Source organism: Nelumbo lutea, chromosome 5 (assembly GCF_056320005.1).
Source record: "Nelumbo lutea isolate HS-2025 chromosome 5, American lotus-T2T, whole genome shotgun sequence".
Lineage (NCBI taxonomy): Eukaryota > Viridiplantae > Streptophyta > Magnoliopsida > Proteales > Nelumbonaceae > Nelumbo > Nelumbo lutea.
In genome coordinates this window covers 64087553-64104858 of record NC_142688.1, presented here as the reverse complement: position 1 = coordinate 64104858, position 17306 = coordinate 64087553, and the positions used below count along the sequence as shown (strand labels likewise).

At 39.6% G+C, this 17306-nt stretch overlaps 1 non-coding gene across 1 annotated transcript; it reads right to left on the bottom strand.

Annotated features, from left to right (window-relative positions):
• Positions 1-15498: 15498 nt before the first annotated feature.
• Positions 15499-15606, bottom strand: LOC148852729 (small nucleolar RNA R71). The gene has a single exon (XR_016100107.1). It is a non-coding gene; the product is annotated as a small nucleolar RNA R71 (small nucleolar RNA).
• Between the last annotated feature and the right edge of the window lie 1700 nt (positions 15607-17306).

Genomic DNA, 17306 nt, shown 5'->3' with positions numbered 1-17306 from the left:
CTTGTGTGATCTCAGCTCTGAAGACAAGACTGTTGCTGGTGATTGTGTGTTGTGCCTAAAGGCTGCTGCCCCCTCTTCCTTTTATAAACTTAAAGGGATCAGCTCCTAATCCCATTAGGAGTTGCTAACCCAAATCATATATGGATTCGAAGTCCCTTTAAGATAAGAGATAACCCTTATCTTATCTATAGATTAGATCAGCCATCTCCTAATCTAATTAGGAAGTTTCCAAATCTAAATCTCATTTATATCTTGTACTCTCTGAGTGGATAGGGTGTGGGCCAAATCCTATCAGCTGATCTTATCTCATAATTCGCCCCTTAATGACTAATCAAATTAGCCCAGTTCCAAATGGGCTTAAGGCCGATTTAGGGTTATGTATTTATTTAGCCTTCCAAACTGCTACCCAGTTGGGCTTCCTTGTATGGTGTGGGACTCAAACATTGATCTACACATCATCTACATGGGTTCAGCCCAGCCTTTGTTACAAGGCCTGGCCGAATACACTGTTATGGACAGTCCACCCCCTGAAACCCATCAGATGGGCAGAGCCACCTTGTAACACCCAGGGACAGTGGGCAGATGCAAAATTAGACCATCAGGTATTATCCTCAATGGTCTTACACTTAACCTCTCAGCCCATAATGATCATACACTGCCCGACAAGAGAGGACCTCACCCTCGGCTACAAGGAACAGTGTTGCACTCTCTCAAGTATGGATCCTGGGAATTAAAACCTTTTACAAATCATTTCGAAACCATAATTTATATACTTTTATATCTCATATAAAATATATTTTGCAAAACAAATCTCAACGATGAAATCGGCTGCCGTCAGTCTTGGTTTCCATCAGTGAGAGTGCATCCCCGATCATTACCTTTGTCCGACAAAGGGGCTGATCCTGTCACTATGATCACCCACTCAGATGAATTCTCAAACTGTCCCAACATACCCTGGTTCTGACCCCTACTAAGGATCTCGCTAATTGGTACATCAAAGACAGCCCAATTCGACACCTAGTGCAGTATCTGAAGGGATAGAAAATCCATCACATGGATGCCCAAGATTGTGACACTAGCAAGTGCACTAGCCGTTCAAGTAATAAAATAGTGAGTGAAGTATCGTTCCCACAAGGATTTAGGAAATAAGTATCAATACTAAATTGAGTACTTCTTATCTGATTAACAAATAAATCAAAACTTTAATGAAAGCTAAAAATCCTAAATTAAAATCTATCTAAATCATTGGTCCAATTGCCTTCAAATCAGGTTAGAAGTGTAGGCAGTAAATTTCAATCTCAGAATTCAGCAATCTATCAATTTGGATCATTCAAATAAATCATAATTGAGCATTGGTTTGGTGAAACCCCAAGGTCATGAACAACCTCTCTTAAGCACATGTTCATCCTATGCATGAGTGACAATTCTTCTATCTCTAACAAGAATCTAATCCCCATGCATGCATTTCTTCAAACACTTCTAAGGCATCAATTCAAAACTGAATTGATCACCAACTAAATTGTGCAAGTTATCTCTAATCTTGCATCCAATTCAGTTCTTGAATAGTAGATCTGAATTCTTAGAGTCTCTCTCAAGCACTCTAGGAATTCCAAACTTTAGATCCATTCGGCCAATCTGAAAATTGCAGATCTGAATTCTCTTTCAAGCAATTCAGATCTTGCAATCTCAGATATGAGAATTCAGATCTGAGTTTTGAAGGTTATTTGCCGAATTAATCTACAAAAACACCCTTATACAAGAAACTCCAAGTACAATTCATGACCATTCGAATGAATCAAAAAGAATTAGATTGCTGAACTGAAATTTTACAAGCTTAAATACATCAAGGAAGAATGGAAGAAGGAGAAAGAAGAAAAAAAATATAACAAAGCAACAGAATTCAAATTAAAGGAGAATGAAACTACAATTGAGTTATTACAAATAATCTTTGAATCACAAACCTCCAATTTTGAACTCACATTCTCTTCTAGCTTGCTTGTTTTGAATTTCCTTCAGCCCTTCTTCTTCTTCCTTGCGCCTAACCTTCTTCTCTTCTCTTCTCTCAAGGTGGCCGAACCTCTAAGAGTGGGAGAGCCTTCCTCTCAAGCAATTGAACACCTCTCCCCCCTCCTAAAGGCCTCCTTATATAGTTTTTCAAGGGGGCTCTTGCCCCTTCTTGAAGCCTCTAGAATGGGGTGTATTACACCCCTTTCTTGAGCTTTCTACAGCTCTCTTGAAAGCTTCCTAAGGGCTGCTATTTGGGCTGCACTTAGGCTCTCTCTTAGCACATGATAGCTATACATTGAGCTGCTCTTTTGGGCTGAGAATGAGCGTTCCTTGCTGGGCCGAATTCTACTCTTAGCTAGGCTTTCTTTTCTTGGGTTTTCTTAAGGAATCCACTTGCTCTTCTTGGGCCGAAGTGCTCTCTCTTGCTTCCACAACCGGGCTGGGTTGGATTTGGTCTTTTTGAACCTTCATTTCTTGCCTTTTTCCTTCATTTTCTTGGATTAATTACCCCTGAAAATTATTCTTAGCATTAAGCTAAATTAAGGAAAAAATTAATAAAACCGGCATAAAAATCCATGCTAAAGTCCTCAAAAATTATAGATAAATTGTAGGTTCATCACCTGGATACCCGAGTGGATCTTCTAGGTTGGTCACTACCTAGAACTTGTGGGACATCTCCCACTGCTCTTGAGTTGTCCTCATTAAGAACAATTTCCTGACGATAGGTGTCCAGGATATAGTCGGTCTCCAAGAACTGGGCATTTCAACTACAAAACACTTTCTGCTCACTTGGGTCATAGGAAAGGTAACTTATAGAGCCTTTTGGGTAGCCTACAAATAGGCAACGGCTGGTCTAGGATTCCAACTTGTCTGCACTTGTTCTTTTAACGTGTGCTGGACAACCCCAAATCTTCAAGTGTCTGACACTTGGTTTCTTTCCGGTCCAAAGTTCATATGGATTGTTCGAAACCGATTTGGTTGGAACCCGATTCAGCACGTAAATCGCAGTTTCTAATGCATAACCCCAAAAGGATGTGGGTAACTCTGAGTGTATGAGAAGTGACTGGACCATATCCAATAATGTCCTATTCCTCCTCTCTGAAACACCATTAAGTTGTGGTGGGGCAGGAGGAGCTAATTGTGATACTATCCCATTGTCCTTTAAGTAGTCCCTGAACTCGTCAGAGAGATACTCGCCACCTCGGTCAAATCGAAGGGCTTTAATTTCTCTCCCCAACTGTTTCTCGACCTCTTGTCTAAACACTTTGAACTTTTCAAAGGATTCAGACTTGTGTCTCATTAGGTACACGTAACCATATCGTGAGAAATCATTTGTGAAGGTGATGAAATACACATGTTGATTCCGTATCCTAACACTCAGGGGACCACATACATCAGTATGTATTCGGTCAAGTGTGCTTGTACATCTTTCAGGCTTACCGCCAAGTAGCCGTTTTGTCATCTTGCCTTGTAGGCAAGGCTCACAGGTGGGAAGATCTTCTACATTTAGAAAATCCAAAGGACCATCCTTTACCAACCTTGTGATTCGATCAACACCGATGTGGCCAAGTCGGTAGTGCCACAGACACGTGGGATTATCTGTATCACGGGCACTCTTCTTGGGGATTTCAGCCGACGTAGTTTCGGTTATGTTAGTTTCTAGAGAAGGATGTAGAACATAGAGACCGTTCTCCAGTTCCCCATATGCGATGAATCTGTTATTTCTTTTAATAGTAATTGTATTACTAAAGAAGATAGAATAACCATCTGCACATAGTTTTAAAACAAAAATCATATTTCTTCTTATGTTTTGTACATAAAGACAATCTTTGAGTACAATTTTTCTATCTCTAAAAATTAACTCTACGATTCCTATTGCCGCGGCTGCAACAGTTGCAGTAGTCCCCAAATAGAGAGTGACTTCTTCACTCAGCCTTCTGCTTACCTTGAACCCCTGTAGTTAGTTACACGCATGAGTTGAAGCCCCGGAGTCAATACACCAAGACACAGAAGCTACCAATAAATTGGTTTCTATAACACAAGTTTCGAAATTACCTTTCTTGGATTCCAAGTAGGAAGGACATTTCCTTTTTCAATGGCCGGTCTTCTTGCAGAAGTGACAGGCATCCGATGCTTTGTCTTTCTTCTGCCTTTTGCTCTTAGTGGCTTTCTTCTGAGGCTTCTTTGCTTTCCTCTTTCACTTGCTCGTTTTGCTAGCTTCAACAAGCATAGCTACAGGCTCATCCTTTCTAATCAGTTCTTCGGCTCTTTGCAACATATTACTAAGCTCTTGCAAGCTGATGTATAGCTTGTTCATGTTATAGTTCATGATGAATGGATTAAAGGAAGGAGGCAAAGAATTAAGGATAGCATCTATCTGGGTTGCGAGGTCCAGCCCGGATCCAAGTGCCTCTAGTTCGTTGATGTAACCCATCATTTGAAGACAATGGTCGTGAACTTGTTGGACCTTGGACATTTGAGTGGTTATGAACTGTTTCAAGACCTTTTGTCGAGTAGATTGATTTTGCTCTTCATACATCATCCTCAGGCTGTCCAATATGTCCTTGGCAAGTTTGATTTGATCAAACTACCTCTGTATTGGGTTGTCCAAGGAGGCAATGATGTAACACCAGGCTAGGGAGTTTTTCTCCTCCCATTCCTGATAGTCTCTCATTCGGGCCTCAGAAGCCCTGTCACCCGGACGCTCTGGGGCAGGATTCTTTGCCACTTTGTCAAGCTTTTCTGAAGCTAGGACCAGCATAAGGTTCTTGTACCAGTCGGCGTAGTTTGGGCCTTTAAGCTTGTTGTCGTCAAGAAGCTTTGCAAAAGATCCGTTTGCCATTTTCTGATAAAAGAGCAAACATCAGTCCACAACATAATTTGATTCATGTTCATTTTATAGATATGACTTTTAATCTACAATCCATTTCCATTTATTCATCTCTGAGATTTCCCTCCTTTCTCAGTGACAGAGACTACGGGTTGTCTCTGGAAATGTGGGAAATCACATAGGGTGTATGGAGCCAACTGTTTCAGCTACATAACCCCACCACCTTTCTATGAAGGATCATATCCACTCATCATATGAGTTTTCCCTTTGGCCTCTGTCAGACAAGGTTCAGAGCTGTTTTCAGGTAAACCTTTCTGTCCAGTGAGTGCTTACCCATCATATTCGTGAACGCCAAGGTACCGTGAGAGAGTTCCCATTTTCTAGAGAAGCCCCTCCCACATCGGTCTATGACGCCCCTATCATCTTATTAAACACTCAGACAAGCTCAACAGCAAATGGATAGCCCATTTTCTGGTGCGTCTTCTCATTACTGAAGGACCCATCCTCATGCTAATGATGGAAGGCCTTTAGAGAGTTCATCATATGAATCTCCCTATCACATGCACCCATATTAGCTGGAGGGAACAAAATTTACGCCCTAGTTTGATTTAGGTCAAACCAAAGTGGCTCCCACTGACTTTCATAAAGCCAGATTTCGATGGGCCTTAAATCGGCTAGGGTTCGTACGTAACCTCTCGATGAGGTGTGGGGCCCACCACTGAGGGAGGTCATCCAATGACCAAAAGAGACACCATGGTAATGATGTGCATTCAGCCATGGTGTGCGCAAGAGCCACTGTCGAATGAGCATGGGCCAAGTACTTATGGCCCATGTACGAAGCACATCACACATCCATACATCTCATGCAGGGATAAATTGATTCAATCAATTAATTATCTGTAAGGTCCGTTGGAAGCCCGTTAAAAATCCATAATATTAACCATTAATATTATCTAGGTATATGCGCTGAATTAGGGTTACCTAGTTCGGCCCATATAGCTTTATCCTTTAATAGGGCTTTTAGTAGTTTTAACTATTTAAAACTAGGCCTTTACAGGCTGGGCCGAATTAACCATTTAATTAAATATCAATCCTTAGGCCCATTAGTGGGAAAATTCAGGCTAACTTTCAGCCTTGATTAAACACTAGAATTGGTCCAAACAGTTTGAACCAATCTTGGATCGAATGGGTCTAGGGTTTGATTTTTAATTAAATCCTTAATTCAAGAAAATAATCTGAAATTAAATAACTGATAAAAAAAACAATAATCAGTTAATCAGGGTTGTTCACACACTCTATCCTACAAAACCGAGGTTAGATCACAGATTGCAATTTCTCAAACTACAAATCGCAGATAGCGAATCTCCCATCTAGGAAATCTCCTTCTCTGCGCCGCGATCATCGATCCAAAATTAAAAATAAATAGAAATCCTATTTCTATTAATTATTACATCAGATCGAATGCCTATACATTGATTCTAAAAATAAAAAAAATAAATAAACAAATTATTTATAGACTAAATGTAATAAATAAATTCAATAAACTACAAATCTTATAGTTCTCCCTACTCAAACCAAGATTTCGATCTCCTCTTGTACGAACAACCCATAAATCAAGAAAATTATAAAGAACTATTCTAAATAATAATCAGATTTATTTAAAATTAATTTTAGATTATTTTCCCATCTGTTTTGGGAACAAATTTCCCAAAACCCATATCTGCGCAAATTGGGTAGAACGCCTTCTCCTTATTTGTGCAGGTTCAGATCTGAAACAGAATGGTTCAAGATTTGAACCATGGCTCTGATACCACTGAAGGGATAGGAAATCCATCATATGGACGCCCAAGATTGCGGAATAAAGGGGGCAAATTTCAAAAATTTTTCTCTCCCTTCAACTGGGAATCGAATTCCCTATTTAGAAAATCATATTTTCAAGGATCATTTTTGAACCATAAACTGAACCAGATCTGAACCAAAAGGAGGAGAGAAAGATAATACCTGATACAGAGAAACAATATATCTCAATGGAGGTGTTCACGGCCAAGGTAGAAACCAAAATCTGCTCCCACTGAAGATGGCACAGTGCAAGGTGGAGCAGAATCAACAGTGTCCTTCCTAAGAACTTGATTCTACCTAAGAATCACCTGGACGGCTTGTGAATACAACCCCTACCAATCTTTTCTCCAAAAGATTGGAATCAAGATCCAATCTTGATTTCTCCCAAGTAATGGAGATCGAACTGCAATAGGCGGCGGCTGCAGGAAGGAGGCGGCTAGAAAGAATTTGCAGGGTGCAGAGTTCTCTCCTCTGTGATCTCAGCTTTGAAGATAAGACTTGAGTCTGTTGGATGTTGTGTCTAAAGGATGTCGCCCCCTCTTCCTTTTATAGACTTAAAGGGATCCGCTCCTAATCCCATTAGGAGTTGCTAACCTAAATCATATCTGGATTACAAGTCCCTTTAAGATAAGGGATAATCTTTATCTTATCTGTAGATTAGATCAGCCAGTTCCGAATCTAATTAGGAAGTTTCCAAATCTAAATCTCATTTAGATCTTGCACTCTCTGTATGGATAGGGTGTGGGTCCAATCCTATCAACTGATCTTATCTCAGAATTCGCCCCTTAAAGACTAATCAAATTAGCCTAGTTCGAAATGGGCTTAAGGCCCATTTAGGGTTATGTAGTCATCAAGCCTTCCAAACTACTGCCCAGTTGTGCTTCCTTGTTTGGCGTGGGACCCAAACATTGACCTACGCATCAGCCACATGGGTTCAGCCCAGCCTTTGTTACATGGCCTAGCTGAATACACTGTTATAGATAGTGCACCCCCTGAAACCCATCAGATGGGCTCTTTGGGCCCAACACTTTCCCTAAGTGGTCCCTGGGCCAAGCCACCTTGTAATACCCAAGGACTGTGGGCAGATGCAAGATTAGCCCATCAGGTATTATCCTCAATGGCCTTACACTTAACCTCTTAGCCCATAACGATCATACATTGCCCGACAAGAGAGGACCTCTCCCTCGGCTGCAAGGAACAGTGTTGCACTCTCTCAAATATGGATCCTGGGAATTAAAACCTATGTGCAAACATTTTGAAACCATAAGATATATACTTTTATATCTTATATGAAATATATTTTGCAAAACAAATCTCAACGATTGAAATCGGTTGTTGGCAGTCTTGGTTTCCATCAGTGAGAGTGCATCCCCGATCATTACCTTTGTCCGACAAAGGGGCTGATCCTGTCACTATGATCACCCACTCAGATGAATTCTCAGACTGTCCCAACATACCCAGGTTTTGACCCCCACTAAGGATCTCACTGATTGGTACATCAAAGACAACCCAATCCGACACCTAGTGCAGTATCATAATCGAGTCTAGGGGTCGGGTGTAACTTTCTAGTTTTGCCCATCAATCTCCAAGGTCCAGGGCAATACTGAAAATTAGGTCCAGTTCAAAGATTCAATTAATCCCACACTGTGTGTGCCTAGGGTCTCACCCTGGCAGCTGAGACAAGCCACCCCAACCGACTTGGTGGCACTACCGTGTCAGCCTTGTTAGGATAGGTCTCCCCAGACCGACCCACTAGTTGTGAACATTCTAAACTAATACGAGTCTCATTAAGTGTCCAGTTTAAGGGTATTACACAGAAATATACCAAGGGAACATGAATCAAATATGCACTTTTATTCATTTACAATAAATTCATAAAGTACATCATTTTGATTGAAGCTAAGGGCATACAAAACTGTCTAACACCATCTTCATCCAAGGAGTTCTCCGCCAGCTGCCGCCATTCCTTCAAGCCAGGTTTGATCTTTGCAGAAGAAAGAAATCAAGAAATCAATTCTTGACATCAGTCCTGCAAAAAAGACGAAAAAATATTTGGTGCTTAGAGTTTCCAGAGGATTCTTGAGATGGATCGAGTGTGTAGGACTCACTTTGCTGGTTCCATTCCACATACTGCTGTGTCATCTTCAGCAGGAGCGGATCTTGGTGTCCTCTTTGGGCATGAAAACCAACTTTGGGAGATACTGCTTCTCGGGATCAGGTATAATTCCTCCCTTTTTCTTTTGGTTCATATCTAGTTCGATTATGGTTCAAGTCAGATCCTTGAATACTGTATTCTAATTTAGGGAATACGATTCCCATTTGGAAGAAGGTAGGAAAATTTTTTAAACTCGCACACCCATTCCGCAATCTTTTCGTGTCCATTATGAAGGGATAGAAAATCCATCATATGGATGCCCAAGATTGCGGACTAAAGGAGGGCGAATTTCAAAAATTTTTCTCTCCCTTCAACTGGGAATCGAATTCCCTATTTAGAAGATCATATTTTCAAGGATCATTCTTGGATCATAAACTAAACCAGATCTGAACCAAAAGGAGGAGAGAGAGATAATACCCGATACAGATAAACAATATCTCTCAATGGAGGTGTTCACACCCAAGGTAGAAACCAAAATCTGCTCCCACTGAGGATGGCGTAGTGCAAGGTGGAGCAGAATCAACAGTGTCCTTCCTAAGAACTTGATTCTTCCCAAGAATCACCTGGACGGCTTGTGAATACAACTCCTACCAATCTTTTCTCCAAAAGATTTGAATCAAGATCCAATCTATATTTCTCCCAAGCAATGGAGATCGAACTGCTATAGGTGGCGGCTGCAGGAAGGAGGCGGCTAGAGAGTATTTGCAGGGTGCAGAATTCTCTCTTCTATGATCTCAGCTCTAAAGACAAGACTGTTGCTGGTGAGTCTCTTGGATCTCTAAAGGCTGCCGCCCCCACTTCCTTTTATAGGCTTAAAGGGATCAGCTCCTAATCCCATTAGGAGTTGCTAACCCAAATCATATCTGGATTAGAAGTCCCTTTAAGATAAGGGATAATCCTTATCTTATCTGTAGATTAGATCAGCCAGCTCCTAATCTAATTAGGAAGTTTCCAAATCAAAATCTCATTTATATCTTGGACTCTCTGAGTGGATAGGGTGTGGGCCCAATCCTATCAGCTGATTTTATCTCAGAATTCACCCCTTAAAGACTAATCAAATTAGCCCAGTTTGAAATGGGCTTAAGGCTCATTAAGGGTTATGTATTCATTAAGCCTTTCAAACTGCTGCCCAGTTGGGCTTCCTTGTATGGTGTGTGACTCAAACATTGATCTACACATCAGCCACATGGGTTCATCCCAGCCTTTGTTACAAGGTCTGGCCGAATACACTATTATGGACAGTGCACCCCGTGAAAACCCATCAAATGGGCTCTATGGGCCCAACACTTTCCCTAAGTGGTCCCTGAGCCAAGCCACTTTGTAACACCCAGGGACTATGGGCAGATCCCATCAGGTATTATCCTCAATGGCCTTACACTCAACCTCTCAGCCCATAATGATCATATACTGCCCGACAAGAGAGGACCTCTCCCTCGGCTGCAAGGAACAGTGTTGCACTCTGTCAAGTATGAATCCCGGGAATTAAAACCTTTTGCAAACATTTCGAAACCCTAATATATATATATATACTTTTATATCTCATATAAAATATATTTTGCAAAACAAATCTCAACGATTGAAATCGGCTACCGGTAGTCTTGGTTTCCATCAGTGAGAGTGCATCCCCGATCATTACCTTTGTCCGACAAAGTGGCTGATCCTGTCACTATGATTACCCACTCAGATGAATTCTCAAACTGTCCCAACATACCCAGGTTTTGACCCCCGCTAAGGATCTCACTAATTGGTATATCAAAGACAACCCAATCCGACACCTAGTGTAGTATCATAATCGAGTCTAGGGGTTGGGTGTAACTTTCCAGTTTTGCCCATCAATCTCCAAGGTCCAAGGCAATACTGGAAATCTGGTCCAGTTCAAACATTCAATTAATCCCACACTGTATGTGCCTAGGGTCTCACCCCGGTAGCTGAGACAAGTCACCCCAACCGACTTGGTGGCACCACAGTGTCAGCCTTGTCAGGTAGGATAGGTCTCCCCAGACTGACCCACTGGCTGTGAACATTCTAAACTAACACGAGTCTCATTAAGTGTACAGTTTAAGGGTATTACATAGAAACATACCAAGGGAACATGAATCAAATATGGACTTTTATTCATTTACAATAAACTCATAAAGTACATCAATTTGATTGAAGCTAAGGGCATACAAAACTATCTAACACATTAGATGGATCCTACCATTCTGTCAGTGGTATCAGAGCCACAGGTTTGAATCTTGAACTCAAAGAAAATCACATCTGAACCTACGCAGATGGACAGAAGATGTTCTACCAAGATTTGTGCATATTGTTTTCTCTTTTTCCTCAAGAAGTTGTTTCTTGTTAAGTGCGATTGATCTGAAATTAATTTTTGTTATCTCCAAAATTTATTTAGAACTGTTCTTCATTTATTTTGATTTAATGGACTCTTCGAACCTGGATATCGCATTGAAAAGTTGGCGCAGATGGTCTGCACACCCATTTTCCTTTTTATTTATTTATTTTATTCAATTTGGTTTTTAAGTAATTTTTTTTACTTTCTAGACTGAATGTATAGTATTTGATCAAGAATGTAATTAATTAATAGAAATAGAATTTTTATAATTTTTTATTTTCTTGATTAAAGAAGAAGGAAGAAGAAGGCGGCGTTGGAGATTTGCAGATGGAGAAATCGCTTTCTGTGGTTTGCAGTATGTGAAATTGCAACTCTAGTGAATAACCTCTATTTTGCAGGTGGTGCGAACAATCCATATTTGATTTATGATTGTTGAAAATCAAAATTATTAATTTCAGATCTTTCATGAATTAATTCTTGAATTGAAAAAAGAAAATTAACAATTTATCTATATTTTATGAGGTTTTTGCATGGATTTTTATGCCGGTTTTATTAATTTTTGCCTTAATTTAGCTTGATTGCAAGAAAGATTTCAGGGGGAGCCAAATCAACAAAAAGAAGGCAAAAGCAAGAAAAGAAAACCCAAAATTTATCAAATGGTCATGAATTATACTTGAAGTTTCTTGAATAAGGGTGTTATTGTAGAGTAATTCGGCCAACTAACCTTCAAAACTCAGATCTGAGATTGCAAGATCTGAATTGCTTGAAAGAGAATTCAGATCTGCAATTTTTAGATTGGCCGAATTAATCTACAGCTTGGAATTCCTAGAATGCTTGAGAGAGACTCTTGGAATTCAGATCTACTATTCAAGAACTGAATTGAGTGCAAGGTTAGATATAACTTGCACAATTCAGTTGGTGATCAATTCAGATTTGAATTGATGCCTTAGAAGTGTTTGAAGAAATGCATGCATGGGGATTAGATTCTTGCTAGAGATAGAAGAACCGTCACTCATGCATAGGATGAACATGCGCTTGAGAGAGGCTGTTCATGACCTTGGGGTTTCACCAAACCAAGGCTCAATCATGATTTATTCGAATGATCCAAATTGATAGATTGCTGAATTCTGAGATTGACATTTACTGCTTACTCTTCTAACCTGATTTGAAGGCAATTGGGCCAATGATTTAGATAGATTTTAATTTAGGATTTCTTAGCTTTCATTAGAGTTTTGATTTATTTGTTGATCAGATAAGAAGTGCTCAATTTAGTATTGGTAATTGTTTCCTAAATCCTCGTGGGAACGATACTTCACTCACTACTTTATTACTTGAACGGCTAGTGCACTTGCTAGTGTCACAATGAGCCACATATCAAGTTTTTGGCGCCGTTGCCGGGGATTTAGAGAAACAATATTAGGAAACATTGAGCATTCTTAATCTGATCTCATTCAGTATTGCATTCATAGTTGGGTTAATTTGCTAACTTTTTCATTTCAGCTTGGACTGCAACTGCTGTACTACTGTAGTTATGTCTCTTCTTTCTTAAGTAGATTACTTTCTTTTTCTGGTTTCTGTTTCATTTTAATAAAGGCATATTTGATTTCTATTCAATCTTGGTGTTGTTCCCTTCAAAAAGAAAAAAAAAAGAAAAAAAATTCACATAAACATGAGTGTTGCAGATCTGAGTTGCATTCGGCACTCAGATCAGCAGATTTCAGATCTGCAGCACTCAGCCGAAAAGAATTGCTTGTGTTTCAGAATTTTATTTCTTTTTCCATTACAAAAAAGAAAAAAATATATATATAAAATGAAAAAAAAGAGATCTTTTGAACAACAAGAGGAGCAATTGAGAATTTGGATCAGAATTCAGATCTGAGTTTAGATCTGAATTCTGCTACAGCAGATTTGCAACAGTTCAGATCTGAGTTCCTTTGAACTCATACCTGAACTGATGCAATTTTGAGGGGAATTGGGTGTCATCACCACCCCAATTCACCCTAGGGCACTTCTACTACTCCTCAAGGGCAATTTGGTAGAAATAACTGAAGGTAAGGCAATTGAGATTTCAAATCCAAACTCAGACTTGAGTTCAGACCTGAACTGATGTAAATTCAAAGGGTAATTGGGGGTTATCTTCACCCCAATACACCCTACAAAAAAATCTGCTATCTCCCAAAAACAATTGGATAGTCATGGTTGAAGAAATTCGAATCTGCAATCACCTAGATCTGAACTGGGGTTGTGAACAGAGCAGGATACAGGGCATACTTTGCTGTATTAAATAACTTGTACTCCGATCTATCTGAGCTGATTTGGTTGAAGAAAAGTATATTTAATCTGAGAATTTTTTATGCCTCAAGAGATTTCATGAAAAGTGGCACTTCCACACCATTTTTCTATTAGAGTTCAGACCTATAGCAGGGCTACTATAGCAGACCTGCTACAGCAAGACTGAACCAGGGCAGGTTTTGAACAGGTTTGTATTACAATTAACATTACTAAATTGGCATTGTGAATTGTCCTGGGCTGATCTTTGAATTTTTTTTTTTTTTTCAAGATAGATAGCTCTGATTTCAGCTGTGCATGAATAGAAAGTCTAGCAGATCTGAATGGGTGTGTGCAGCCGTGTGTACTACATTCCAATAAGTGTATACTCCATCAAGGGCTACATTGATGGAGCCATGTTTCTTCTCTTGATACTTGATTGTTCCATCCTTAGTTTCAGTTTTAATGTAGCTTATGCAAATCAAATTTCTCTTCTTTTTTGGGTTCTAAAAAAATATATATATAAATAAATAAATAAATAAATCTCAAAATGAGTTCAGATCTGAATTGCATTCATCAATCAGACCTGCACTCATCCAAAAAGATTTTGGTTGCATTGTTGTATTTTGTTTTAGTTTTCTTCCTTTAAAAAAAAAAAATGGGAGATTTTGTCAGTAGTATAGTTGCATTACTGCTTTGTGTTCTATTTCATTTCAAAAGAAAAGAAAAAGAAAATCAGATCCCAGCAGCCACACCATGGTGAATACAGGTCTGATTTCAGATCTTTTTACTACTGATTGATTTCGGTTTTGTGCAGATCTGTATACAGCATGTTTCATTGCTGATATCAGTAGGTTATCCTGCTGAATTGCTCAGTTTTAGTATGGCTACTCCTTCTGGTGTTTGGTGATGCATAGCTCATCAAAACAGTGTGCTCAAATCTGATATTTAGTAGCCTTCCAATATGGAAATCAGACCTGAGCACAACTGTACTGTTATCAGCAGCTGCTATTATATTTATTGTTGTTCTCAGTGGCTTCTGAGATTTCAGAGCTGATCTCAATTTTGTGTAGAACTGATGTCTGAATTGCTATCTCACAATCCTTTGTACATTGATTTCAGTTTAGTGTATTGACCTTCAGTAGCACAGAAGAGCCTTTTAATATGAAACTCAGACTTGAACACAATCACTGCTGATCCGCATTTGGCTGTCCTCAGTAGCTGCTAAGATTTCAGAATTGTATATTACTGTTCTCAGTAGCTACTGAGATTTCAGCTCTCAGCAGTTTAGATCTGTGTAATTAAATCCCATCCCTGATTTCAGCAATATAAAGAAGAGGAATTTGTAAACTGTTGTTCTAATCAGAGATTACTGAATTCAGACCTGTTTGTAAATTGCTACTAAATTCTGTATATTGAATAAGATGTTGATCTGCTTTTAGTTAGCTGCATTTATTTATGATAGGATGTAGGTTTTTGTATTCCAATAATTCACTTTACATTTTCAGTATGATAGGATTAGTTATTTATTTTCTTTTGTGAATATTGGCATTTTTATTGCTTTGACCTTAACAGTTTATGACAAGCAGACCTGAACTGGAAGAGATCCTTTACGACCCAGAGATTGAACGAACTCTCCGTGTCCATTTGAGAGCTGCTAGGCAAGTCAGACAAGAAGCACAAGAAATGGCTGAACAAAGAACTATGATGGATTATGCCAAGCCCACCCTCACCGGGACTGTCCCCAGCATTATCAGGCCAACTATTGCTGCCAATAACTTCGAAATTAAACCAGCCATAATCCAAATGATACAAAATACGGTTCAGTTTTGTGGTATGGCCCATGAGGATCCGAATGCCCATATTGCTAACTTCTTGGAAATCTGTGACACCTTCAAACACAATGGGGTAAGTGATGATGCCATCTGGCTGAGGTTATTCCCATTTTCTTTGAAGGATAAAGCCAAAGCTTGGTTGAACTCATTACCGGCAGGATCTATAGCCACATGGGACGAAATGGCCAGTCGTTTTCTCTCTAAATATTTTCCCCCTTCTAAAACTGCTAAAATGAAGAATGACATCACTACTTTTTTTCCAGCAAGAGGGGGAATCTCTCTATGAGTCATGGGAACGTTACAAGGAGCTACTAAGGAGGGTTCCTCACCATGGCCTTCCGATTTGGCTACAGGTGCAAACATTTTATAATGGTCTAATCGATTCAAACAAGACCATCTTAGATGCAGCAGCTGGGGGCTCTATAAACAATAAGACTCCCGAGGTTGCCCATGCACTCATCGAGGAGATGACAGCCAATAACTACCAATGGCATTCAGAAAGGACACCAGTCAGAAAGCAGCATGGCCTTCATAATGTGGATACATACACAGCTCTCTCTGCACAAATAGGAGCACTTAGCAAAAAAATTTGATGAGATGCAGATGGCAGCTATGCATGTACAGTATGATAAGTGTGGGGGAGGCCATGATAGCACTGAATTCCAAGTTGGCAGTCAGTCTTTTCAGTCCACAGAACAAGTAGACTTTGTTGGCAACTTTACAAGACAGCCAGGAAATCAGTACCATCATACCCATAACCCCGGATGGAGAGGCCACCTGAATCAGCATGCACCTAAACCTTTCCACCAAAACTTCTATCAGCCGGAACTGAAATCTAACTTGGAGGAGCTAATGACCAAGTTCATAGCTAGTGCGGAAAATAGATTTCAGAAAAACGAAACATCGATAAGGAACTTGGAAACTCAGGTTGGGCAGCTGGCACAGATGATTTCAGAAAGGGCTCCGGGTACCTTACCTAGTAACACCATGGTAAACCCAAGGGAACAAGAGGCTGTTGGGAGAATTCCCAATTCAGATACTTAGTCATAAACTGTCTTACTTGCTTTTTGTTTTTATTTTTCATAGCATTTAAGTTTAGTTAGGTTTTCTTAGAATTTAATTGAATAAAGATACTGATCTCCTCTTCTAGTTTGCAAGTGATTTCTAGCAGAAGAAGTTTTCCACCGACAACATATTGCAGAATTTAAGAATGATCTTCAGGGAAGTCCTCTAAATACCTCCTATTACTTGATGATGCTCTTGCTAGTTTTATTGTTACTGCCTAACACTACGAACATTGAGGACAATGTTCATCTTAAGTGTGGGGGAGTGAGCCCAAGGCTAGGGTATGGGGGCTGAAACCATGCACCCCAACACACATATGCAGGCAATGACATAACCAAAAAAAGACTGGAATCCCTCAAGTTCATTACTATTTATTTGATGATTTTTTTAAGAAGGAACTCAATGAGTTGAGGGAGACTGATGTACTTGTTAAGTTTTTATTCTTGTGAATGACCCAATTTGATATATGCATGAGAAAAGGGGAGCTGAATATGCTTTTCAGCATGACTTGCCCTAACTTCCTTCATGTGTATGGAAGCCCTTGATTTCATTGTTAATGGTCAAGAAAGCTAAGTGCACATCTGAAGTGCTGATTCTTGAGGTTCAATAATTGCAAAGAAGGACAAAAGCCCAAATTGACTCCGCTATTCTGAGCTGAATAGTAAAACTAGCAGCTTAGAACATGAGTCCTATTTACCTACCTCAAGCAAGTGACCAGTGTGAGATGGAGCATAAGATGCACTCACACCAAAAAAAAAGAGAGAGAAAAGTGTGTGAGATGGAGCATAAAATGCACTCACACAGAAAAAAAAAAAAAGAAAAAAAAAGAAAAGGGTGAGATGGAGCATAAGATGCACTCACCCTTAGAAATAAGTAATTGTGGTGACAACCGAGGTTCAAAGGGGCACTCTAAAGTTGAACTCTCATTGAGATTTAGTTACAGATGTGAAACTTAGTGAAATTTGATTATTA